This window comes from Rhinatrema bivittatum, chromosome 16, assembly GCF_901001135.1.
Source record: "Rhinatrema bivittatum chromosome 16, aRhiBiv1.1, whole genome shotgun sequence".
NCBI lineage: Eukaryota > Metazoa > Chordata > Amphibia > Gymnophiona > Rhinatrematidae > Rhinatrema > Rhinatrema bivittatum.
The window spans coordinates 27,608,970-27,634,828 of NC_042630.1; positions in this window are offsets into that span (position 1 = coordinate 27,608,970).

Here is a 25,859-nt window from a genome sequence, read left to right on the forward strand (position 1 = left end):
AGTCCTCTGCAAAGGAGACTGTTCCATGTGGGACATAAAATTCAGATAACGTCCTTTAGGGTTGGCAGACCGGCCTATTTTCTAGGAGTTTTATTTTAGGAAATCAGCTTAAAAGGTTGATGGAGAACCACTGGGCCATCATGACTCGTGGCCAGCATGCACCTCCAGATGATTAGGGCAGAGGGGAAGGGGATCCTTTTTTCCAAGAGGCCATGGTGGCTTTGCAATGATTTGGCCTTTCAGGGAGGTTGGTGGTAGCAGCACGTTGGTTCCTCCGTCTAATAGCGCGGTAAGCGACACAAGGAAATATACAAACCATAAATGCCACCTGGCCCCTGCTCCAAAGGTCCTAGGAATGAAGGTCCAGCCTGTTGGCGATGGGATGGGATAAAGGATTCACAGCTGTACCTGTGCCATCCCCACTGGGGTACACCCTGTAATGGGCTGGCTCAGAGCCCTTATGTAGCCGGTGCTGCCTAAAGTCTCGACAGCGGACCCAGCAGGGCCTGTAAGGAGCCTGAGCGTTCCACAGCCCAGGGTGAAGGGAAGAGGAGGAAGAGGGAACTGAGAGAACCCAAGCTTGTTTCTTATCCCCCTCTCCGCCGGCTGCTGCCTGAATATAAAGCACACAGAATTGTACCCGGAAATGAAGCGGACCAGCACAATGCGATTTCCAGAGCTGCACACAAATAAAAAAAGAGATGAGAGCAAAAGGAATGCTGGCCAGTTGCAAAATCGCAGATATGTTATCCCAGCGATGTGAGATACAACCCCCTCGTCACTCCACCCTGACATCGGACTTACACCAACCATGTACTCCACATATACTGAGCTGGTACCCTGTACCCCCATGTACTGATGTTCTTTGTACCATATACATGCGCTGCATATACTGGACCGCCACCCTGTGTTCCTGATACTCTTTATACTGTGTACACACGCTACATGTACTGGGCTAATACTGGATCATACGTATGAGAAGGATGAGAATACCTGAACCCCTGAGTGCTGGTAATGGCTTAAGTCGCCTTTCAAAAACTTAGGACGAGAGTCAGTTTCAGTCCTCAGGATTAGGAGCAGAAAAGGTCTCTGAATACTTCGGCTCTTTCCTACTTGTTCTGCTGGAGACTCTACAGCTGTACATCCAGAACCGGCCGGGCCTGTTTTGCAAAGTGTCACCTGCAGCGCTGTACAGATACTTTGACGCCAGCTTTTCGGAGAATAGACTTGGCAGGTAGCGTTATCAAACGGAGCATGCAGACGACACGATGTGACCTCATGTCTGGCGCAGAAGGGACCGTGTGCTGCAAAAATCATTGCCCTGAACAAGACGTGCAATGCACTGCGACACCCTGGGACTAATTAGGAGGGAATCGTGTAGCGTGACAACATTATCCTAAGACGAGCAGATACAAGGAGACACATAGCACAGATCAGCGGCAGGAGCAGACTGAACTAGAGGCAGCTGGCTGCCAGGATTCGGCATTTCATCCTTCTCAGAATGAAAGTGGCGAGCCGAGAATAAAGGCAGCGACAGAGGAAGATAGGAGAAAAAAAGTCACTAATCACTCAGACAGCTCCAGACTTTGCAGTCATCTTTCAGATAAGAGTTTGAAGCAAACACCAGCTGATGGACTGTTTCTGTAGCCTTAATGAGGTCTGACTGAATGTAATCCAAGGTAGAGCAGCCGTGGGTGTACAATGGGAAGAAAAGACTGACCTCTGACCCCCCAAAACCTACTTTTAAGTAATGTGCGTTAGAAAACCCACAATTACTGTGTGAGGCACGAGGAGGGAAAGAGCTGAGCTCTGCTCCGTTTTATCCCCATTGCATGAAAGAGGTTCCCAGTAAAACCAGGACCAGATGGACCTGTCCCTGTATGCCATGGGATCATCTGGTCATCCTAGGACGATGTAAATGGCTGGCAAATGACAGTTACATACCACGCAATACCCTGCTCAAACCCGTTACCCACCTACAGCCATGCAAAATCTCGGGGGAGAATGACAAAGGTCGTACGCGTCTATCACTATTCCCCTGGTGGTGTGATTCTTCTCCTTTTGTTGTTGACTGGTGGTTCTCTTAATGCAGATCTACTTTTAAGTAGCTGTTTTTTTTAAAGACATGGCTAGAGATGACCTGTTGCTGATGTCAGAGGTGTGACTTCTAATCCCTTCAGCTATTCGTGATGAGAACAAGTCCCCCAGTAACTGTCTGGACATTTATTTAGATTTTATATTCGCTTTTTGCATTGTTTTCAGCGCTTCAAAATGGATTACATTCAGGTACTGTAGGTATTTCCCTATCCCCAGAGGGCTTACAATCTAACGGGCCGATTCAGTAAAGTCCCCGGGAGAGCGGGCGAACACCCGCTCTCCCGGCACGCGCACAGGCCACTCGCCTGTGCGTGCGATTCAGTATTTAAATGAGGCCCGGTGGTAGAAACAGGCAAAAGGAGGCGCTAGGGACACTAGCGCGTCCCTAACGCCTCCTTTTGGCCCGGAGCGGCGGCTGTCAGCGGGTTTGACAGCTGATGCTCAATTTTGCCGGCGTCGGTTCTCGAGCCTGCTGACAGCTATGGACTCGGAAACTGGACGCCGGCAAAATTGAGCATCCGGTTTTCGACCCGACAGTGACTTAAAGAGAACTTTAGCCTTCAAAGTTTACATTACATAGTCAGTCAAGGAAAAATATCAGAATGTCTCTCCACAGCTCCCCATTCAGCACGGAGAGAAAAGGGGGAACAATTTACAAACAATGAGCACTCCAGTTTTTGCACATTGAGTGAGAAAATGAATTATTTCCACGGTGCCCATAGGCTCTGTTTTCAGAAAACCCCAACAGGATTACCCTGTTAGTCAGATACACAGACTATAAATGGAGGACCATCAGCTTTAGAAAAATGGCTATTTTGCTTGTTCTCTCCTCCCCTTCCAAATGTATGTATGTACTTTATGTATGTATATATATATATATGTATGTATGTATGTATGTATATTTATTTATTTATTTATTTATTTATTTATTTATTTAAAAGATGTATTACTCACTCTCCTACCAAAGTACTTAGAATGAGGTACAGGATTACAGCAGGGATTACCATTTGACATATTATTGGAAACAGCAAAAAAGAGGGGGCTGAGGGCTTGAATTATAAATTATACAGACAATGTGGTGTATAACATACAATGCACTCCATATCATACAGAGAGACAGTGAAGTACCTATCAAACAAGTCCGTATCTACTGCACTAGTGGAAGAAGGGGTCTGAAGGGGGGTATGAGGCCAGCCAGGAGAGGAAGGCCTGGTGAAGAAGACAATTTTTAACCTTGTGGCGAAATGAGAGTTCCAGGGCTTGGGGATAAACTGGGAGAAGGCACGTCTACGGGTTCGGGAGAACATAGGAGAGCCCCTGTGGCAGATCTCAGCTGACATGGAGGTTTGTAGGGAGAATAGAACAAATGCATATGTCAAGATGGCTAGGTTGGCTTTGTCCAGGAATGGTTTGATTTGTTTAGTTGTTAGTTCTTGTTACTGTGGAGAGTTGTGATTCCTGATGTAGACTGGCATCCAGGAGGAAGCCTAAGCTGTGGACTTCTGCAAGGGGTGTCATTAAGCATCAGTTTTAAGTTATCAAGTTGCGCAGAGGAGGTGCGTTGAGTTAGGACCTCTGTTTTGCTGGAGTTTATTTTATGCTTGTTTGCAGAGGCCCAATTCCATTGGGTGAGGCAGCTATTTGTTTGTTTGGTTGGTTTTCTATTGTATCCTTATCATCCCAGTGATAGGAAGACCTGAATGTCATCTGCATCGATGAAGCATTAAAGTTGGGGCTGTGATTTTGTTGACCAGGTGGAGGTGTCTGAGGTATAGGTTGAAAAGGGATGGGGAGCTGATGGATCCCTTTAGGATGTGCTGTGACAGAGGTTTGAGCAATGAGAAGGAGTCATCCATGATAACCTGTTGTGTTCTTCCAGTTAGAAAGAATCAGACCCGGTTTAAGGTCAGGCCCCTGACACCAATGTCAGATAGCCTAGTCGCTAGGAGGTCAATACTGAGAGGCTAGCTAGCTAGCTAAGGCCTGGATTCACCATTCTAACGCAGAATGGTGAATCCAGAGAAAACGGGGGGCGGGCCTGCGAAAGCCGGCAGCCATCTCACCACTGCGGCGCGCCAGCTGCCGGCTTTCGCACCGAATAGCGACACCAAAAAAGGTGTAGTTATTCGGCGCGCTACTGGCGACGATAACGGGTCTTGCCTTATCGCTGCCAGCGAAGACATCGTGGAGTCCGCCCCAACGCCGCCCCGACTCCTCCCCTCGCCAACCCGACTCCACCCCTAGCAAGTTATTGCATGCGAAAAGAGACTTTTTTGCATGTGATGGCCGCTTATCGCACGCGATAGGCAATAGAAAATTACCCCCTAAATTAGCCGGATAAATTGCATAGAGGCATTATGATTTTGTTCTCCATTCCTTGCCGAATAATTCCTGAAATTCCATTTGCTGTTGTAACCACCACCACAATGACACCAAGATCCTTTTGTGGTGACTCCTGATACTGAATCAAGCAACAACTAACTAACTAACTAACTAACTAACTCTGTATATGGATAGTTAGGATTATCTGTTTTGGACTTTATCAGGGTCCTGGTGTTAGGGGGTAGGATCTGGGGCTCCTTCAGAGGGAGGAACTTTAGTCAGATTTCTGATCTGGCACAGTATCCCTGCAGTGCCTGAGAAGTGTGAAATCCTCAGGAGCCCAAGACACTGTCAGAGTTGCAGGGCCAATTGGGGAGGTGCAGGGTATGGGGGTGAAGAGGTCCATTTAGCCTAAGCTTTAAGCTCAAAGGGGGGCCTCAAAAGCTTTTTTTTGTGGTTCCTTTATTTTGTTTTCACGTGTCATCATTTTTTTTTATTTTTATCATGGCTCAGGCCCTCTAAAGCTGGAAGCAGCCCAGGCTTCACTGGGACCTCTCCGAGGGCCTGTAAAGGAGAAATCTGCTCAGCAGTGAAAACAGAGCCAGAAAAGTCCTTGGTTCAGAGCAAGCAATGCCTAGTCAGCATCAGAAACTGACAGCCAGCCTCGGAGGAGATGACCGTCTGTGGGGAATCCTAGGATCCACAAGCAGAGAAGGAAGATGCCTATAGTTGAAACAGCGTCTGGTTAACAGAACTGATGGGCTTTCTCATCCTCAGCTCAGAGAGGCACTGACAGTATACATCCCAGATGCCTGCACTGTACCCGTGAGCCTGTATCCGTGTGCACACGCTTGCACATCTGTGTGCATCCTCAGAGTCAGCCGCTTGCTCACCCGCTCAGCCTCTAATGAGCATCTTCTCTCCAGGGAGCTCCTCCTCCTCCTCCCTATCCACAAAATCAATATACTTGTCTTGTTAACAGCTGTTCAGAATAATGACCTGGTGTTTCGCTTTTGCTGGCTTAAATGACTGAGTTGCATGGTGACCTTTCTAGAAAAGAGCTAAAAATAAGGGGACTGGCAGACACAGGAGGCAGAAGGACACTCGGGTCTCCTATCTTGGATCTCAGGATCATCCTGACCCTTGGATCACCCTGGAGATGTCACAGTAATCTCTGGATGTCCCGTTGGCACGTTGCTCAAATTTCAAGGGCATGCCTTGTGCAAAATGATGGTGAGCAGCAGCTTCCAGAGGACTCGGGGTGAAGCCCAGACGTGCTCGTGCCTTTAGCACGTTGTGTTTGCCAGGCGCCTTTAACTCCTGAGAATAGCGCGACGGAAGAGGATTTCCATCTCACAGGCTGAACCAAAAAGTGGCTGTGTGTTCCGCGTGGACCTTCGCGTATAGTTGCGTGCACATTTTTTTTGTGCACGGACCTTACTCCCAATTTAACAAGGAATTTTGCGCGCTGACAATGTGCAGGTGGAAGTGGGTGTGGCCTTCCCCAGAGAAAATGACCCCCGTCTGTGCATATTTTTATGCTAGCGCATTTTTATTTTTTTTTTTTACACACCACGGTAATTTGCACGCCATTCGTTTTTCTGCCTCTGGAGTAAGATCTCTTCTTTTATTGTGCGTGCAAAGAAAATGCTGCGTTTCAGCCCTCACGTTTTATGCACATCTTATTGCATCAGCCTATCGGTTTAAGACTTTCGAAGATATTAAGATGACAAAAAAGAAAACAGTCTCGTTGGTAAATGAAAGAACTAGAATCATCTTAATTCATTGGCGCTGAAGGTCAGACAGGCCCGGCCCTGAGTAATAAGGAAATCCTCCCTCCAGTGGCACTACTGAGGCTGAAGAAGGGGCACGAGCTACTGCTCTTTCCTAAAGAGGTTACGGAATGTAAACCCTTCTTTTACTGACTCCGTTCCACCCAGGACAGGCTTTCATGACTATAACGCGTATGGCTCCGTCAGTTGTTGAGTGCAAATAGGCTTCACTGATGGGCACTGCCTCTCGCTCTCCCAAGAAACCCTTCAGTTCACTTCCCTTTTTTGCCAGAGATTTTGTCCAGACACAAAGAATGGGAAAAAAAAAACCCAAAACCCCATTAGGAAGCAAAAACCTTTCAGGCTGACTTCTCCCAGGTCCTGTCTGAAATATACAAGGCCTGTTTTTTTTTTTAGAAATAAACCCCGTTCAAGAATGTTTCAGTGATTATGAAAAAAAAAACAAGACCTGTGCAGTAAGACTTGAAGACTAAGTAGATATATGGAATATAAGGGAAAACCAGAGATGTTCAAATAGCTCCAGGGCATAAAATATGCACAAGAAGCTAAGTAAAGGGATCCTGAGAGGAGGCTGGAAAAGGGAAGATTCGGAATAACATCAGGACATATGCATCATAGAAAGGGAGGTGGATGCATGGAAAGGCCTCCCAGAGAAGGCAGTGGGAACAAAAACAGCAACAGGATTTAGGGAAACCTAGGAGAAGTACAAAGAATCTTAAGCGGTGGGGGAGTGAGGGGTAAAGCCTGGGATAAGCACAGAGGATCCTTAGCTGTGGGGGAGTGAGAGGTAAAGCCTGGGATAAGCACAGAGGATCCTTAGCTGTGGGGGAGTGAGAGGTAAAGCCTGGGATAAGCACAGAGGATCCTTAGCTGTCGGGGAGTGAGGGGTAAAGCCTGGGATAAGCACAGAGGATCCTTAACTGTGGGGGAGTGAGGGGTAAAGCCTGGGATAAGCACAGAGGATCCTTAGCTGTGGGGGAGTGAGGGGTAAAGCCTGGGATAAGCACAGACGATCCTTAGCTGTGGGGGAGTGAGGGGTAAAGTCTGGGATAAGCACAGAGGATCCTTAGCTGGGGGGGAGTGAGGGGTAAAGCCTGGGATAAGCACAGAGGATCCTTAACTGTGGGGGAGTGAGGGGTAAAGCCAGGGATAAGCACAGAGGATCCTTAGCTGTGGGGGAGTGAGGGGTAAAGCCTGGGATAAGCACAGAGGACCCTTAGCAGTGGCTAAACAAGGAGTCAAGTAGGATCTGCTATCATTATAGTTAGGCTAAACGATCAGACTGTGTGGGCTGACTCTCATTATCTGCCTTTAGTTTCCATGGAGCTTGGGTTTCCATCCTCTCTGGAAAGGTACACGCCACATTAAGGTTCACGAACCTCATTTGCAGACACGGAAGGAAACAGGTCAACCCAGGCTCACTGCAGTATTGCACCAATTCTAGTGCCCAAACATCCTGTTCATGTTGGGAGACTGGAGACTGAGATAGAAGAAAGAAAGAGAGACAGTGTCGGCAGAAGGGTCATTAATTTAAGTTTGTAGCTCATCCGGGATGCCATGTTTATTAGCAGTGCCCTGATATATGGCTTCAGTACCCCCCATCTGGATAAAGGCACTCTGCAAAGCCTTTTATAAGCGATACATTATTAAAAATACACGGTGTCATCACTCAAACTCTCGTGTTTTCCTGAAAATGGCAGGGAATGTTAGATCAAAGCTGATAAATATTTCAGGCACTGAAATGCATCTCTCACTCTGTTTACGACATTATTTTTACTTTTGCATCACTTTAAAACCTTACGTCCTCCTAAATAAAGCTCTTATTTATTGTCCTCTTTCATTTTCTCTCTCCGTATCCTCCTTAAGTGCTTCTGGAGGTGGCAGCAGCTTGGGGGAAGACCGGCTGGAAGTGGGAGGACAAATCACAGTTTCTGAAATCCTTCCGAGCCATTAAAAAGCTCTTTGGCCAAGTCCGAATGGTTCCAGCGCTGCGAGCAGGAATCGCTTAAATATCTCTTGGGTTTGTTGAGCAGATGAAAGGTATTAGCCCACCAGACCTCATTGCTTTCACTGCCAACAGCTGGAGATGGGAAGCCAAGTGCTATCTGTCACAGCTCTGAGGTTACCAACTAGCTCCATTTTTTTTGTGGGCCTGGGGAGACATTTGTTTTTCAGGATCTACTCTCAGCTTTACCTCCACTGCATTCATGGCTTCCTTAAGAGAAGCAGGACTACAAATCCCTGCATGCAATGAGAGTAAAAAACGGGCCTGGATCTGCCTGCTCTGATCAAATGGAGCCACTCGGTATCCACAGTAGTTGAACCAGGGGAATGCTCACGCAGCCTTAGCTGGACTGGACTACCCAGTCACAGCTTTTCTTCTAGAACCATAGGCATATGGATCGCCCAGTGTTGTCAGTGCTCTGGGTATCCCAGCAAGGTGTCTTACTTTGTACATTTTAACTTTGTTTTGCCAATCCCTTGCTGTTTTACCGTTAGCCCATCTATGGGCCCCAAACAACCACACGGAGTTGCTAAACCAAAGATTAAGGAACGCCAGCCATGGTGCCATCACTTGTCTTCACAACATGATCCAAGCTCTTGTTTTTACCAGTCCTAGAGATAACCCAATAAAAGGATCTCTCTCGTCTTTCTTTTGCTTTCTTTAAAGAGATGCTTTACATACACAGTCTTTATGGACGGCCAACAGTTATCATTTTGAAAAAATTAAGATCTGGGGTTCTTGTCCAGGATATACGGTACATTATGTCTGTCTCATGTGGTCTAAATTGTTTTTATGTATGTTCCATTGTACATCACATAAAGCCATGGAATTAGCAAGTAAGAAAGTTTAATAAAGATGAAGGGAGAAAGATAAAGTGAGCCAGATTCAGGGCCAGCAGTTACTGATAGCAGATTTTTGGGAAGTCTCACAATCTACATAGCCTTCCGCGGCAGTTAATTGCCATGGCAGGCAGCGTTGTCTACTAGGGTCGCCACCGTAGAGTAGGACACGGGTTCTGCCTGTCTCAATGGCAAAAGAGGAGGATCTTGCAAGCTGTCTCCTAGAGGGAGAAATGGCAAAAGGGGAGGATCTCAAAAGCCCTGTGATGCCACCCTCTGATTCTGGGAGGTCTCTCAGCCACGCCACTTTCAGAGAAGGGAAGTGACTGCTGCACTGCATGACGTTTGAAGAAACGCACCACAGGTAAGTCAGAGCATAAGAGCGCTTCCAGAATACTCAAGCAGAATGTAACTCCTGACAGCTCAGACCAGGAAGAGACCTTTTAAAATTACTTTTCAATCAAATACCAAGTAGTGTGGTTTATCATACATCATATATTAAGATTATGGTGTGCAGGTATGTTTGAGTTCCTTAGGACAGGAAAAAACACCGAATATATGCATACACAGGACTCTGTCTTGAATTATGCTGTTTAGCAGTTAAAGTCCAGCTCCCTGCCTCCTTGTTATCTGCTTTTCAGTTGTGGCACTGAAGTACCTTACATGTTAATTATCCTTTAATCTGTGTTATTATGCAGGATCTCCCTCAATATTAATCTCAGCCAGCACTATAATAATAGATTAATGTCACTTAAAATCAAATAATACAGGGCTAATAGTCTCAAAATTCAAATCCTCTCAGACCTTTGAGACCCAGAATTGAGGTCTTGCCTCCGGTGGGGGGCACAGTGGAAAGAAGGGGGTTCCACAGTGTTCAGATGGCCTGCTGTCTAAATAGTGATGTTACGTTTCTTGAGTCCTAGCTTGTTGGCAAGAGATGCTGGAGGGTTCTTCACTGGATCTTTGACTGTGGATCTTCCTGTTCTTCTGTAAACATTTAGTTTAGTGGTGAATATTCAGAAACCCAGTTATCTACCTACCCAACTAATTGTATGGCTGAATATCGAGTGGGCAGATTGAGGCCAGCCGCCTAGGAATACCTCTGACCCAGCCCCCTTTGTACCTGGCCAAGTTGTGTCACTTGCAGTTTTAACTACACAAATTTAGTTGATCAAAGGGGGGGTCACATTTTTTGAGAGGTAGATTTCCCCTGTATGGGTCCCTGATGAGACCTCATTTGGAATATTGTGTGCAGTTCTGGAGACTGCAAAAGGATATAAACAGGATGGAGTCGGTCCATAGTGTGGCTACTAAAATGGTCAGTGGTCTTCATTCTAAAGCAAAGATCTGAACATGTGTACCCTAGACAGAGGAAAGGCGAGATAGGGAGATATGACTTATTGATTTATTTAAAAGAAATTATTTCCCATGCCCTCCAGAGTTCAGGGCAGGTTACATAAAAACACACATAAAATAACATAACAACCATTAGCAATTCATAACAAACAACTGAACAAAACAAAAACAGTTGCTCAGTGTACGTTGGAGGAATTAGACTGCAGTGACAGTAGACTAGGAAGAAGGGCTCCAAAGACTGCGGTCCTCTTTAAATAGGTTTTTAGCATGTTCTTAAATTCTTTAGGCTCTGTAATAGACTGGATTGCAAGGGGAATGGAATTCCAGGCAGTGGGACCTGCAGTAGGAAACCCTTTCACATGTAGTGGCTAGGCGTGTGTGCCTTGCAGTGGGGACATCCAGTTGAAACTGATTGGATGCCCTTAAGTTTCTAGTGGGGACGTAGAAAAGTAGGATCGATGCTATCCGTGGGGATGAGATATTATTAAGTAGATTGTGGACTGTAAGAACTATTTTGTATGTTATTCATGATTGAATCTGTAGCCAATGGAGTGTCCAAGGTACAGGTGAGCCATGTAAATATCTCAAAGGTTTCCATGCACAGGAAGGGAGCCTCTTTCAATAGAAAGGAGGCTCTGGAACGAGGGGTCATGGGATGAGGGTGAAAGGGGGGCAGACTCGAGAATAATCTAAGAGGGTGGTGGATGCATGGAATGGCTTCCCAGTGGAGGGGGTGGAAACAAGGCAGCATCTGAATTCAAGAAAGCTTGGGATAAGCGCAGAGACTAACAAGTCTTTACAGAAGTGAGAGGAAGACCAGAGATTAAGCAGAGAGTCTGCAGTATTGCAGCAGAAAAGGGAATTCAGACAGGCAACGTAGGCCTTGTGTGGTCTTTGCCCGCTGTCACGTTCTCTGTTTGTCTGGGTTCTGCTGCACCCGAGCTTCATTCCAAGAAGGTTGCCACTTTCTGAGCGCCTTCAAACCAAGGCCATGCCTGAGCTGTGTGCATTTCACATGAGAAGGCTGGCATGCACGAGGCACAGCAATTATTCCTCTGTAGTGGATGCGGGGAAATGATCTGTTCTTTCATCTCTGAGAAAATTCATTCCGGGTGACTTGCCAGACTCTTTTGATGGGATCAACTGGAGCTAAATTATTACAGTTAGGTCTTACTTGCATTCCCTCGGTGGTGGAAGAGTTTGGAATGTTGAGTTGACAGGGTGGTAGAAAGTCAGAGGTAAGGCCTTGGAGTTGGCCAATCCGCCTGCAGCCCTTCTCCGCTATTTCTGAGCTGCATTAATACTTTGTGATTTGCCCTATCTTTTCTAACAAAAAAAAAAACGAAAAACCCAAAATGCTGAGTATCTTCTTTCCCCTTCCCTTAAATTTGTGCCGTTTATCAGTTTCTCCGATTACAAATTGTTCCCAGCAAACAGGCTCAGCCTTTAATTGTGTTTTCATAATTATAGCTCCCTATATTTTCTCCTTCCATCCTCAACAGATGTTGCAGTTTCTAGTTACGAATCAATTGAGAGATTAAATGCCTCCGCGAATTGATTTGCATTTGAATCTATAGATGTTGTGGGGAGGGAGGGAGGGCAGGGAGCGGGGGTAGAAAGGGACCAGGTCATCACTGTGGCCGGTGCTCTCTCCTCTGAAGGTCATGAGGGAAAGATGCTGAGATCAGCCGTGGGCCACATTCCAGGCCAGAATGGATCTCTCTGCAGACATCTTTTCTTGAGGATCCTGACTGTCGTAATTTGATCAAAACAAAATTACCATCACTCCTCGGTTGTAGAGAAATGAACCAATGAACTGTGACTACCTCAATCTCAATCGGTGTCCTTATATTCCATCATGAAAATGTTTTTTCAAAAAAATCCCTTCTAAAAAAAATTTTTTTATTCTAGAGAAAAAAAAATCTTTGTAAGTATAGAGAAATTTTTTTTTTTTTTTTTTTTTTTTTTTTTTTTTTAGGAGGGATTGATGATTTCATATAAAGTGAAGGCTGTTACCATCCCAGTACTCAAAGCCCCACAACTGAATATAATCATGAACCACCAACCATGTTCATTTTTTTTACAAGCAGTTTTTTTGGAATTCAAAAAGTAATGTGTTTGAGAACCGTGCAAGAGATAATGCTCCTACTTACTGCCAACGAGGCCGCGCTTCAGATTAAATCCTTCGTCAGAGGCAATGTCTTCTTTTTTTTTGTAACCATTAGAATATAGTGGCTTAAAAAGGTCAGACCATGTCGCCCCAATTTTACAGCCTCTCCATTGGTGACCTATATCGTGTCAAATCGAATTCAAGACTTTCTGTGCTTTTCATTTGGGTTTCCCTCTTTTTCCCGTATTCTCCATCTCAGAAGGCTTTCCTCCACCTGTCATTAGATTGGACGTTGTGAGGGACTCTCTCATCAGGCACCTTTTCTGTGGAACTTGCTACCTAGGGACATTCGAGCTGAAGGGGATTACTTGAGATTTTGAAAAATCTTGGCCATTCGCACAAGCCTTTGAATGTTAACATCTTGCAGACTAGAATCGTTTATTATATTATAGTTTTGTGTTCGGTAAGTTACTGTCTTGCTTAGAAAATGTCTCACGCCCTGCACAGATTGCACTCAGTTTTATATTTTATTGTGCATGTTTGAAAATGTGAACGGCTTGGTTCCTTCATTTTGCAGGCAGTCTATAAAGTTTAATAAATAAAGAATAACAGGGGGCACCATTTCCTTTTCCTTGTTCTCCCAGATTTCCCCGAGTCTGTGGCTCCTCAGACCTCCTCACATCCTTTGCTAAACCCACAGGGCAAGCTGAGGCCTGACAGTGTCCATGTTTGCTTTCCTTCCCCCTGTGCTTTGGATCGCGTGGATAGTACGGCTTCAGGAAAGAGAAATGAAATTAGGAACGCTCGTTCACGTGACCATTCGAGCTGCTCAGCAGATATACGTCAGGATCACTCTGGAAGCGATTTGAATCAAGTTTCCCATCTGAGCACAGAACCTGCTCTCTCTGGTCTGGTCATTGTGGTCGTTGGAGAGGATCCAGAGATGCACTTTTAACATTAACCACCCCCTCCCCCCCAATTCTCCGGGCTAGAAACTTGCTTTAGAGCCTTCCCTGCTTTCATCAACCTTCAAATCAATCTCAATTATGCCCCAGCCCCTGAGAACTGTTAACAGTTAACAGTCAAATAAACCCTTTTCTCCCTTCCCCTGGTCCCTGAGCTCTGCGGTGAGCTCTGCTGTCTCACCTCACTTACACCTGTAAATGGGCTCCCAGCCATCGTGCCCCTAATGCACTCTGTGCACTGACATCCATTCTCGTCTGATAGATGGAAACTTACTTTGTAAATGCAGGCCAGATATCTACCGTTCATTTTATTTTCTGCTAGTGTGGACATTCCTGTTTAAAGAAAATCAAACTGTGCACCCAGAGTGTATACGTATGAGCAGACCTTCAGACCTTCTGTACCGGGATGGAGAAACAGAAGATAAGAACATAAGAAGGGCCAGGCTGGGTCAGACCGAAGGTCCATGGAGCCCAGCATGCCGTCTCCAACACTGGCCAGCTCAGGTTGCCTGGAAGTGCCCGGCAAATCCTAATCTGAAAGTCTGTTTCATGTTGCTCTCCCCAAGAATTTAGTAGGGGAAAACCTAAAGTCTGTCTGGCTAATAATTATTTATGGACTTGTCCTTCAGAAACCTGTCCTAGTACTATTTGATAGTTTAAATAACTGTTCCCTATTAACCTGCTCCATGCCACACAGACTTTTATAAATTTCTATCATACCGTCTCTCAGTCTTCTTTTCTCCAAGCTGACGAACCCCTAACCTGCTTAGCCTTTCCTCATAAGGGAGCCGTCCCATCCCCGCAATCATTTTTCTGGCCTTCTCTGTACTTCCTCTAGTTCTGCTATGTCTTTCTTGAGATGGGCCAACAAGAACTGCACACAGTGGTCAAGGTATGGTTGCACCGTTGAAACAATAGAGAGGCAGCATTATATTCCAAGTTTTGTTTTCTGTTCCTTTCCAAATAATTCCCAACATTGTTGGCCGCAATGACCCCCAGCTCTCTTTCCTGGGTGATAGTTCCTAATACAGAACCCAGTATGGCAAATACCTAGTTAGGATTATTTTGCCCTCTGCGCATCACTTTACACTTATCCACATTAAATTTCATCTGCCATTTAGATGCCCAGTTTCGCAAGGTCCTTCTGCAGTTCCTCACAATCAGCTCATGGTTCAACTACTTTGTATAGTTTTGTGTCATCTGCAGATTTGATCACCTAGCTCACTGCTCCTCTTTCATTTTCTACATTGGGAAAACAAACCATTTAGACCAATTGTTTCCTATCACTTAAACCTATTACCATTCCAGAATAGGATATAGCTTCCTAGCCCGTGACGTTGTAATTTCCTGAGGAGTCCCTCATGTTGGAAAATCCAAGTACACTATATTGACTTGCCCACCCTTATCCACATGTTTATTTACACCTTCAAATAATTTTAATAGATTGGTAAGGCATGATTTCCTGCTGCTAAAACCATGTTGGCTTTTCCCCATTAAGCCTTGTCCCTCCATATGTCCAGTAATTCTGTTCTTAACTAGTTTCTATCATTTTGCCTAGCACTGATGTCAAGTTTACTGGCCTGTAGTTTCCTTGATCACCCCTGGAGCCCTCTTTAAAAATTGTGTAACATTGGCTGCCCTCAGTCTTCAGGTACAGTGGATAATTTCACCACTATTTTATTTTATTTATTGAGTTATAAGCCTTTGATATTCTGCTTTTTCCTAAAGATAGGTCCAAGACATATTACATAAAATAAAAAGGCTTTGAGTACATAAGGAATGGATACATACAGATATGAGGTTGATTGCCAGTAAAGAGATAAGTGGGGTACAGGAGGAAGGAGTAAGGAGTAAGGAAGTGGGTGCATTGTGTATAACTTGCCTGTATTTAGTTAAGAAGTAAGTTAAACACCAGTTAGATAGATGTGGAGTGGAAATAAGAGAGCCTCATGAGATTTGCTGTCAGGGAGATGCTTGGTATGTAGATACTAGAGGATAAGTCTCTGTTATGGAGTCTAAGGGAGGGCCATGATAAAAAGGTTTCCAGAAGTGCTAAAGGTATCTTGTTCTATATTTTAGGGGAAAAGTGACTGAAACCAGTAGAGGGGAGGACTGAAGTTCCGTCATGGGGGTGTAGGAGAGCAGACGTTGGGAAAGATATTCAGGGACCAATTGATTCACATAATTGAAGACAAAACAAAGTATTTTAAATTTTATCCTGCTCTCAACTAGGATACTAAATTGGCGTAACATGGTTAGTGCATTTTAGCCCCTATTAAAACTCTACCTGCCACTCTCTGCAAAAACTGATGACATCTGAGGTTGTATTTCTTTATTTAAAATTGTTTATGCTGTATTATCCACAATTATAAGTTGCTTGCATCAAGAACATTCACAAAATACATACATGATCACATATGATGCCAAGGTACAGCAGTTACAGTAGTTGATGTAATTAGTGATATGTAGAGACTAATAGGCGCAGATCTACACTTTCATATTTGAGTTCTTTCAGAACTCTGGGATGAATACCATCAGGTCCTGGTGATTTGATGCTATTTAGCCTGTCACTTTGATCTAATACATCCTCCAGTTTAACATTGAGAACTTCTGTCTATCTTGATTAGATTGTAAGCTCAGGCGTAGGAACTGCCATGAATTTTCCATTTGTTCAGCTTTAAGCCACTTGATATTCCAAAAAGACATATATTTTAACTTATGTGAATATAGTAAAAACCTGGTTCATGATCCAATCTTTGAACATCTGAATTGTTGCAGTAAGTGGGTAGGATGTATGGAGAAATGGAGGTGATGGGTCCCGCATTATTATGTTGTGTTGTTTTATTAATTTGCTATTTTATTTTATTATTGTTTTATTTTTATTTGTTATTTTATGTATGTGTTGATTGAGTTGTTGATCTTTTAAATCAGTGAAGCGATTCATAAATATTAAATAAAAATAAATAAAGATGTTCCTCTGTACAGCACTGCGTACATCTGGTATATGCTATACAAATCATGATAGTAACAACATCTCAGCTACATTTTATTTGACTGAAACACTTGCTCCTCCAATAACTTGCGATTGCTCACCCAGAACACCACCAGGGCAAAGGCCAATCCAGGCTCCAACGTTACAGAGGGTGGTCAGATACCAGTGTCCTTTGGTGTCAGGTAATGTAGATTTCCCTCCATGGCATCAACATTATGAATGTGCTAGGGCTGGCCAAGGCATCTTCTGATGCTAGTCCTTCTCCCATGCAGATTGTCCTGGCTGTTTGTTATGTGAGGATACGGGGGTCAGGCATTCTGCGTAAGAGTGAAACAGCCTCCAGAATGATTTCTTCTTCTGGAGTCTAAATGCTCTCCCATTTCTGCTCTCAATACAGACCAGCAGCTCCCTTGCCCAGACTAACTTTTTACAGAGTTTACCTACAAGGGGGCAGAGCCATGAGAAAAAGAGGACTGCACGTGTTACGTTTAGCACATATGCACTATTTTGTATACACCTTGGCACATGCATTTCTTTCATTAGCATGCATGCTAATTGGGTGTGCAATATTTGTACTACAACACTTTAGCAGGTGGGATATTTTTTATTTAAAATTACTTGAAGCCTGCACCCTCCATTAGTTGGGAGCAGGTAACATAGTAACATACAGAACATAATAAAACTTCAACCAAACAATACCAAAATAAAATATTATACATTCTGAATACATATCGCTGTGGTATGTCTAGCAATTATCAAGGTGGTAATCTTTGTTGTTGAGAACTACACTATGAGAGATTCTGGCTGTTGGGTGTAGTTGAGGAGCGCTGTTGAAAATAAATATGTTTTTAGCACTTTCCTGAATTCCTTCATGTCGGTAAGAGTACGCAGCAGTTGTGGGAGCGAGTTCCACAGAGTAGGGCCCATCAAAGCAAAGGCTCTTTCACAAGTGCATGATAGCCTTGCTGCTGAAGGGAAAGGATTTCTAGTAATGATGGAGAGGCAGAGCAAAGTGATCTTATAGGGATGTAAAATTTGTGGGTTCTGCTGATCCATGGGGATTTAACATTGTGCATACGAACATAACATAAGAAGTTGCTATACTGGGTCAAGCCCAGTATCCCATCTCCAACCGTGGCCATTCCACAGAGATTGGCCACGGCAATCACCTGGCAAGTACCCAGACATTAAATAGATCCCAATATGATCATATTTGATTTAATGACTGGAAGGGGAACAGTAAGCAAATCCACGGCTCTCGTGCTAAACTTTCAAAAGGGAAACTTTGATAAAATGAGAAAAATAGTTAGAAAAAAAATGACAGGAGCAGCTACAAAAGTAAAACGTGTGCAAGAGGCTGGTCATTGTTAAAAAATACCATTCTAGAAGCACAGTCCAGATGTATTCCACACATTAAGAAAGGTGGAAAGGCGGCAAAACGATTACTGGCATGGTTAAAAGGGGAGGTGAAAGAAGCTATTTTAACCAAAAGATCTTCATTCAAAAATTGAAAGAATGATCCAACAGAAGAAAATAGGCTAATGCATAAACGTTGGCAAGTTAAATGTAAGACTGATAAGACAGGCTAAGAGAGAATTTGAAAAGAAGTTGGCCATAGAGGCAAAAACTCACAGTAAAAACTTTTTAAAATATATCTGAAGCAGAAAGTCTGTGAGGGAGTCAGTTGGACCGTTAGATGATCGAGGGGTTAAAGGGGCACTTAGAGAAGATAAGGCCATCGTGGAAAGATTAAATGATTTCTTTGCTTCGGTGTTTACTGAAGAGGATGTTGGGGAGGTACCCGTACTGGAGAAGGTTTTCATGGGTAATGATTCAGATGGACTGAACCAAATCACGGTGAAGATGTGGTAGACCTGATTGACAAACTTAAGAGTAGTAAATCACCTGGACCAGATGGTATGCACCCCAGAGTTCTGAAGGAACTAAAACATTAAATTTCAGACCTATTAGTAAAAATTTGTAACCTATCATTAAAATCATCCATTGTACCTGAAGACTGGAGGATAGCTAATGTAACCCCCATATTTAAAAAGGGGTCCAGGGGCGATCTGGGAAACTACAGACCGGTTAGCCTGACTTCAGTGCCAAGAAAAATAGTGGAAAGTATTCTAAACATCAAAATCACAGAACATATAGAAAGACATGGTTTAATGGAACAAAGTCAGCATGGCTTTACCCAAGGCAAGTCTTGCCTCACAAATCTGCTTCACTTTTTTGAAGGAGTTAATAAACATGTGGATAAAGGTGAACAGGTAGATGTAGTGTACTTGGATTTTCAGAAGGCATTTGACAAAGTTCCTCATGAGCGACGTCTAGGAAAAATAAAAAGTCATGGGATAGATGGCGATGTCCTGTTGTGGATTACAAACTGGCTAAAAGACAGGAAAAAGAGAGTAGGATTAAATGGACAATTTTCTCAGTGGAAGGGTGTGGGCAATGGAGTGCCTCAGAGATCTGTATTGGGACCCTTACTTTTCAATATATTTATAAATGATCTGGAAAGAAATACGACAAGTGAGGTAATCAAATTTGCAGATGATACAAAATTGTTCAGAATAGTTAAATCACAAGCAGATTGTGATAAATTGCAGGAAGACCTTGTGAGGCTGGAAAATTGGGCATCAGAATTGCAGATGAAATTTAATGTGGACAAGTGCAAGGTGATGTATATAGGGAAAAATACCCTATGCTATAGTTACACAATGTTAGGTTCCATATTAGGTGCTACTACCCAAGAAAGAGATCTAGGCGTCATAGTGGATAACACATTGAAATCGTCGGTTCAGTGTGCTGCGGCAGTCAAAAAAACAAACAGAATGTTGGGAATTATTAGAAAGGGAATGGTGAATAAAATGGAAAATGTCATAATGCCTCTGTATTGCTCCATGGTGAGACTGCACCTTGAATACTGTGCACAATTCTGGTGACCGCATCTCAAAAAAGATATAATTGCAATGGAGAAGGTACAGAGAAGGGCGACCAAAATGATAAAGGGAATGGAACAGCTCCCTTATGAGGAAAGACTAAAGAGCTTAGGACTTTTCAGCTTGGAGAAGAGACGGCTGAGGGAGGATATGATAGAGGTGTTTAAAATCATGAGAGGTCTAGAATGGGTAGATGTGAATCGGTTTTTTACTCTTTCGGATAATAGAAAGACTAGGGGGCACTCCATGAAGTTAGCATGTGGCACATTTAAAACTAATCGGAGAAAGTTCTTTTTTACTCAACGCACAATTAAACTCTGGAATTTGTTGCCAGAAGATGTGGTTAGTGCAGTTAGTATAGCTGTGTTTAAAAAAGGATTGGATAAGTTCTTGGAGGAGAAGTCCATTACCTGCTATTAATTAAGTTGACTTAGATAATAACCACCGCTATTACTAGCAACGGTAACATGGAATAGACTTAGTTTTTGGGTACTTGCCAGGTTCTTGTGGCCTGGATTGGCCACTGTTGGAAACAGGATGCTGGGCTTGATGGACCCTTGGTCTGACCCAGTATGGTATGTTCTTATGTTCTTATTATAGCAGTGGCTATTCCCTAAATCAACTTGATTAATAGCAGTTTATGGATTTCTCCAGGAACTTATCCAAACCTTTTTTAAACCCAGATACACTAACTGCCCTAACCTTATCCTATGGCAATGAATTCCAAAGCTTAATTATGCATTGAGTGAAAAAGAATTTTCTCCGATTTGTTTTAAATGTGTTACTTGCTGACTTCATGGAGTGCCCCCAGTCCTTCTATTATTCAAAAGAGTAAATAACCAATTCACATTTACCTGTTTTAGACCTCTCATGATTTTATAGACCTCTATCATATCTCCCTTCAGCCATCTCTTCTCCAAGCTGAATAGCCCTAACCTCTTTAGCTTTTCCTCATAGGGCAGCCGTTCCATCCCCTTTATTATTTTGGTCGCCCTTCTCTGTACCTTCTCCAGCAGTGACCAGAATTGTACACAGTACTCAAGGTGTGGTCTCACCATGGAGCGATACAGAGTCATTAAGACATTTTCCATATTATTCACCATTCCCTTTCTAATAATTCCTAACATTCTGTTTTCTTTTTTGACTGCTGCAGCACACTGAGCCAACAATTTCAATATATTATCCACTATGATACCTAGATCTATTTCCTGAGTGGTAGCTCCTAAGATAGAACCTAACATTGTATAACTACAGCAAGGGTTATTTTTCCCTATATGCAACACATTGCACTTGTCCACATTAAATTTCTTTTGCCATTTGGATGCCCAATCTTCCAGTTTCACATCCAAATGTCAGATGAAATTTGTTAAAGATTCCAGTTTGTATTAAATGCGAGATTGGATAGGGAGCAGTGTAAAGCTTGTAAAACGAGAGTGATATGTTGATGCCTTTTTGTGCCAATAAGAATACGTGTAGTAGAATTTTGAATTATCTGTTATGGTTTTAAGGTAGAATCTATCTGGAAGGCTGGTGTCTAAGGCGTTACAATAGTCTAGGGAAGTTATTATTAATGACTGTAGAACACTCCTGAAGTTTTGTGGGTCTAATAAAGGCTTAAGGTGTCAGAGGAAAATGATGAACTTACCACTGTCTTTATGTGAGATAATGTTGAATCTAGCTGAACACCTAGATTATGCGCTGCCTTAACGATGGGAATGGATTGACAGCTGAATTGTAAACATGTTGAAAAATCAAGTAGAGTGGTGCGATCTAGAGTCACGAGTTTCGTTTTTTTGAGACTGAGAGATAGTCTATTGTGGTTGAGCCACGCTCTGATGGATGAAAGAGAGAGAAAGAAATAAATTGTGAGGTAAATGACCATGATGAGGGAATAAGAAAAAAAACCCTGAAGGTCATCTGTATGATAGGGTTGAGAGAAGGGGTCAGAAAGGTACAGTGTAGATATTGAATAGAGAGTAGAGAGTGCTGAACCCTGTGGGACACTAAACAACGGCTGCCTTGCCATGTGTATGTTCCCTTTGAAAACAGGCGTAAACTCTTTGGATAAAAAGCATCTACAGATTGTACACCAATTCAGGCCATTACAAAATCACCCCCCAAGGTGGCGTTTTCGTGTGCCTGGTAACATTTTTAACACATGCATGCTAAAATAACGTTAGCACAGATTGTACTGCATAGGCCCCAAGTGGGACATGAAAGACTCAATGAATTGTGTCTATCGAGTGGCGAGGTGCCATCAATGAGCCACGCCATATGCCAAGTCTGCATACCATGGATGGCCTAAAGAAAGCCACTTATCTGGCCTGCATGTCATCAACTGGCTATTTTGTCGTCAACAGACTTATTTTGTTGTTGCTTCTCCCATACCACACCAATGACAAACAATTATCCATTGAAGCTTCTGCTTCATGACCTTCACCTCTTCTTTGGACTCTTCACATACTGGGAGCAGTGGTGAAGCTGGAGCAGAGCCCCACCGTCACCTCTGGTTAGAGAGAGAATCATAGCCTTTCTTGTACTCTGGCAGGCGGTCTTTAACCTGATCCCGTAAAACATACTCAATACCCGCTCATAGATTCTGTCAGCCCGGCACTGCTCGTTGCGGATGGTGAGGCATTGAAAATGTTTGGTTACTATCTGCTCCCAGACCCTGCCAGCCTGCCACCGCTCATAGCAGATGGCGAGGCATTGAAAATGTTTGGTTAATATCTGCTCACAGACTCCATCAGCCCAGCACCACTCGTAGTGGATGGCGAGGCATTGAAAATGTTTGGTTAATATCTGCTCACAGACTCCATCAGCCCAGCACCACTCGTAGTGGATGGCAAAGCATTGAAAATGTTTGGTTAATATCTGCTCACAGACTCCATCAGCCCAGCACCACTCGTAATGGATGGTGAGACATGGAAAATGTTTGGTTAATACGTCAGCCCACCAAGACTTGTAGTGGATGACAAAGCACTGAAAATGTTTGGTTATTTTTGGTTTGCTGAAATCAATGCCCTTCAGGCATTCTAGTGTAGTCTTCACTGATCTTGCAAATGTAATGATCTCTTCCCTTTAAGAGTACTAAAGGAGCTCTTTCCTGGGGTTACCCAGATAGTAAGTAGCCTTAAATTTGGACCATGAGAGTGCCTGCTCCCCTCTCCACGCACCCTGATTTAAATGACCCTCACACCTCCTTTACAGGGAGCAGCCAGCTGCTGCCCTTCTAGATCTCCCCAAATCTGTTCAGAAATAGCTGGAGGAGTTGAACTTTGATAGATAACCTGAAGATTGGGACTCTGTTTTTGTATTTTCAGTTCAGCAAAAGCTATCTGCCAGAAAAACCAATTTAAAGTTAATTATCCTAAAATCGTTGTACAGAATTTTCATCAAGGGGGTCTTTTGTACTTCGCGATGTTGGTGCTTTTTTGCCCACAAAATGTTTTCTAATTTCATATCTCAGTGGTTTTTATTATAGGCTAGGAGTGTAATATATTTATCTCTATCTCTCTATATATATTTTTTTGGTTGTTGTGAGGAGTAAAAAGCACAGGGACAGGAAGAAATCTGCCAAGCGCAGCCTCTTGAGATACCAAAGAGAAGAACTTTGTTTAATTTTTATTTTAATCTCAGGAGAAATGAGTTGTAATTTTCTTCTGAGTTATTTTGATTCTTTTTTTTCTGTGCAATAATGTTAAATTTATTACACAGCTGACAAATGACCATCACATTACAAAACCAGCTGTACTGATGTAATTTAATACTATGTTTAGACAACTTACATCCATAGGGGAGCTGAAATACATATCTGTAGGATGGATGGATTGATAGGTGGCTATAGAGAGATGGATAGATGGACAGATGAATAGATAAGAGCTAGATGGATAGATGGACAGACGAAGTGAGAGATGTTGGATAGACAGATGAATGGATAGCGAGAGAGGTGGATAGACGGATAGATAAGAGATGGGTAGAGGGACAGATGGACAGACAGAAAAGAGATGGATGGCTAGACAGTCACATGGATAGATAAGAAATGGGTGGCTGCAGGCCAGCACGCTGAGGAGGCAGCTGAAGGACAGACCAGGATCAGGTTGAAATCAGAGCAAGCGAAGGCCAGCAATGTCAGGGTCCCGGCAGTGGTCGAAGGCAGGCAGCAAGAAACAAGGTCATTGTCTGGGCAGTGATCGTGACAGGCAGAGTTCATGCAGCATCGGGGTCCAGACCAAGGTCAAAGCCAGACGATCAATTCACGAAGGAAGACAAAGAGGAAGGAGACGAGAACCATCGGGACGCGAAGAGACACTGAAGACAGACGAGAAGAAACTGACCACAGCAAGGAAACACAGGAACAGCTGGATGAAGGGAACCACGGACGGAAGACACGGACTCGGGAGCCACAGCAAGGCAGGACCCTATAAAACATGGTCGCAGGCAATTCACTACTCCCCGAGGAGTCGACCCATTGCCAAGGCGTCTGTGAATTGCAGGAGGGAGCCTTAAATACTGGTCCACCTCTGATGTCATCAGAATGCGCCCATGCAGGATTCCCGCCTCTGGCCCTTTAAGAAAAGGGCTGTCGGCGTGCACGCACCCCTAGGGAAGTGGGACTGAGCGCGGTGGCATCCTGCCGCTTCTGCCGAGTGCCAGGCCATGGCGGCATCCAGCTGCAGCTGCAGAGGCCAGGCTGCAGCGCGAATGGGAAGGCTGGAGCTGGTCCCCAGCAGAGGTAAGAGCGGTGGTCCGTGGGAGGAACCCGTGGACCGCCAAGCGCAACACAGACGAATAGATAAGAGATAGAGGGATGGATAGATAGAGAGAGAAATGGTTGGATAGCTATTATTGGACACGTTGTATCACTCAATGGCACCATCTATCTGATGCCTGGAAAATCAGTAATAAATTACCCGTCCCTGATACCTGTTGACATTTGCACCTGCTTTTGGTGTGGGCAGCTATTTTTTTTATGTAAGGTTAACATGCGCAGAGTTGAACATGCAACCTGCATGGGTTATTTTATGCCCATGGGAATGTGTCCTCTCAGTGAGGGTAAGTGTCCTGGAACCTGCAAGTACTTTTGGTTGCACTGCCAGGTCTTCCGAGTGCTTTAACCTCGGCGCCTGGGCCCGGTTGGAGCCGCCGGAGTGACCGCTGGCCCAGCAGGAGAAGCTGCAACTGTGAGGGCCCGAGCCTAATGGGAGAAGCTGCTGCAGTCCCAGGCCCCGGAGGAGCCACTGCACCCGAGCTCGCTCCCCTAACTGCAAACAAACAAAAAAAAGCAAGTCAGCAGTATATATTAAAAAAAAAAGCACAAAAACAATGAACAGAGATGAGAAAAAAAATCTGAAAAATGTTCAAAAACCCCCCCAAAAAGCAAAATGTAAAAAATGACAAAAGAAAATAATGTTTTGCCCTGGTTCCAAACATTTTTCAGGGAGGGGCAATGTTCAAATCCATTTGCATGCAAAAGGGCTAAAAGTCTGCACGAGTTCATGTCCAGGGCAAGTATCAAAGTGCCCAGGTGAAAAGCCCTGGCAGAGTTTGCACCAGAGTGAATGGTCTGAAACCTTGCCAGGCAGCGTGCGAGCTGCAAACCCTCCCCGTGCACAGTCAGATGGGTGGCAGTCCTTCGCCTCTCCCTTCTTCCTGTTTTTGTGAGGAACCTCCTTCACCAATTTGTAAAAGAGCCTGTTCTGTGCCCGTCTGGGCGATGAGCTCCGTCTTCTCTAAAGCTAGCAAAAGCCACTTCCGTAAGAGGGAGCAGCAGCAGCACCGTGGCCCAAGCACATTCTGCTTGTCTTTGATGGCAGCCTCGGCTTTTGCTGGGCTATGCATTAACCTCTTTCCAGAGGTGTCCTGCAGACTTTTTAAGTGCTGATTAATCAATATCTGGGAAAGCTCAAAAGTCCAAGTTGCTCACTGCAGCGCTGGCTGACAGGGGCAATCACTTTAGCAGGGGCCAGGCAGCTTCTGCCAGCCAGTGCCTACGGCTAATGTGGCCTGATGGGTGATTCACCCGCGAGTAATATTAATGCAGGAGAAAATAAGGTCTGAGTGCATGGAAGAAAGGCTGGCTTGTGTTCTTAGGCTTTGGGATCTGAAGGTCACTATTTCTTGGGCTCCGGTTCTAGCGGTTCTGCCGTGGCAAGCGAGCAGTTAAGCTTCCTGAGGAAGGCAGAGGCCCGGCCCTGAGGAACTGCAAGTCATGTGGTACTAGCGCTCCTCTTCCCACCAAGGACTTCTTTTTTCACTTACTAGGAGATTGCAGAGTCCTCCATATCCAGATTTTGGCGTTTGCCAAAGGCTTCTGCCTCTCCCCACCCCTTTCATCTCCAGGGATCTAATCAGCTCCCATCTCTTCTGACTGTAGGATCCCTCATGATTAACTCTCCCATCCCTCCTATCTTCGGACAGATCTCCTGCAGAGAA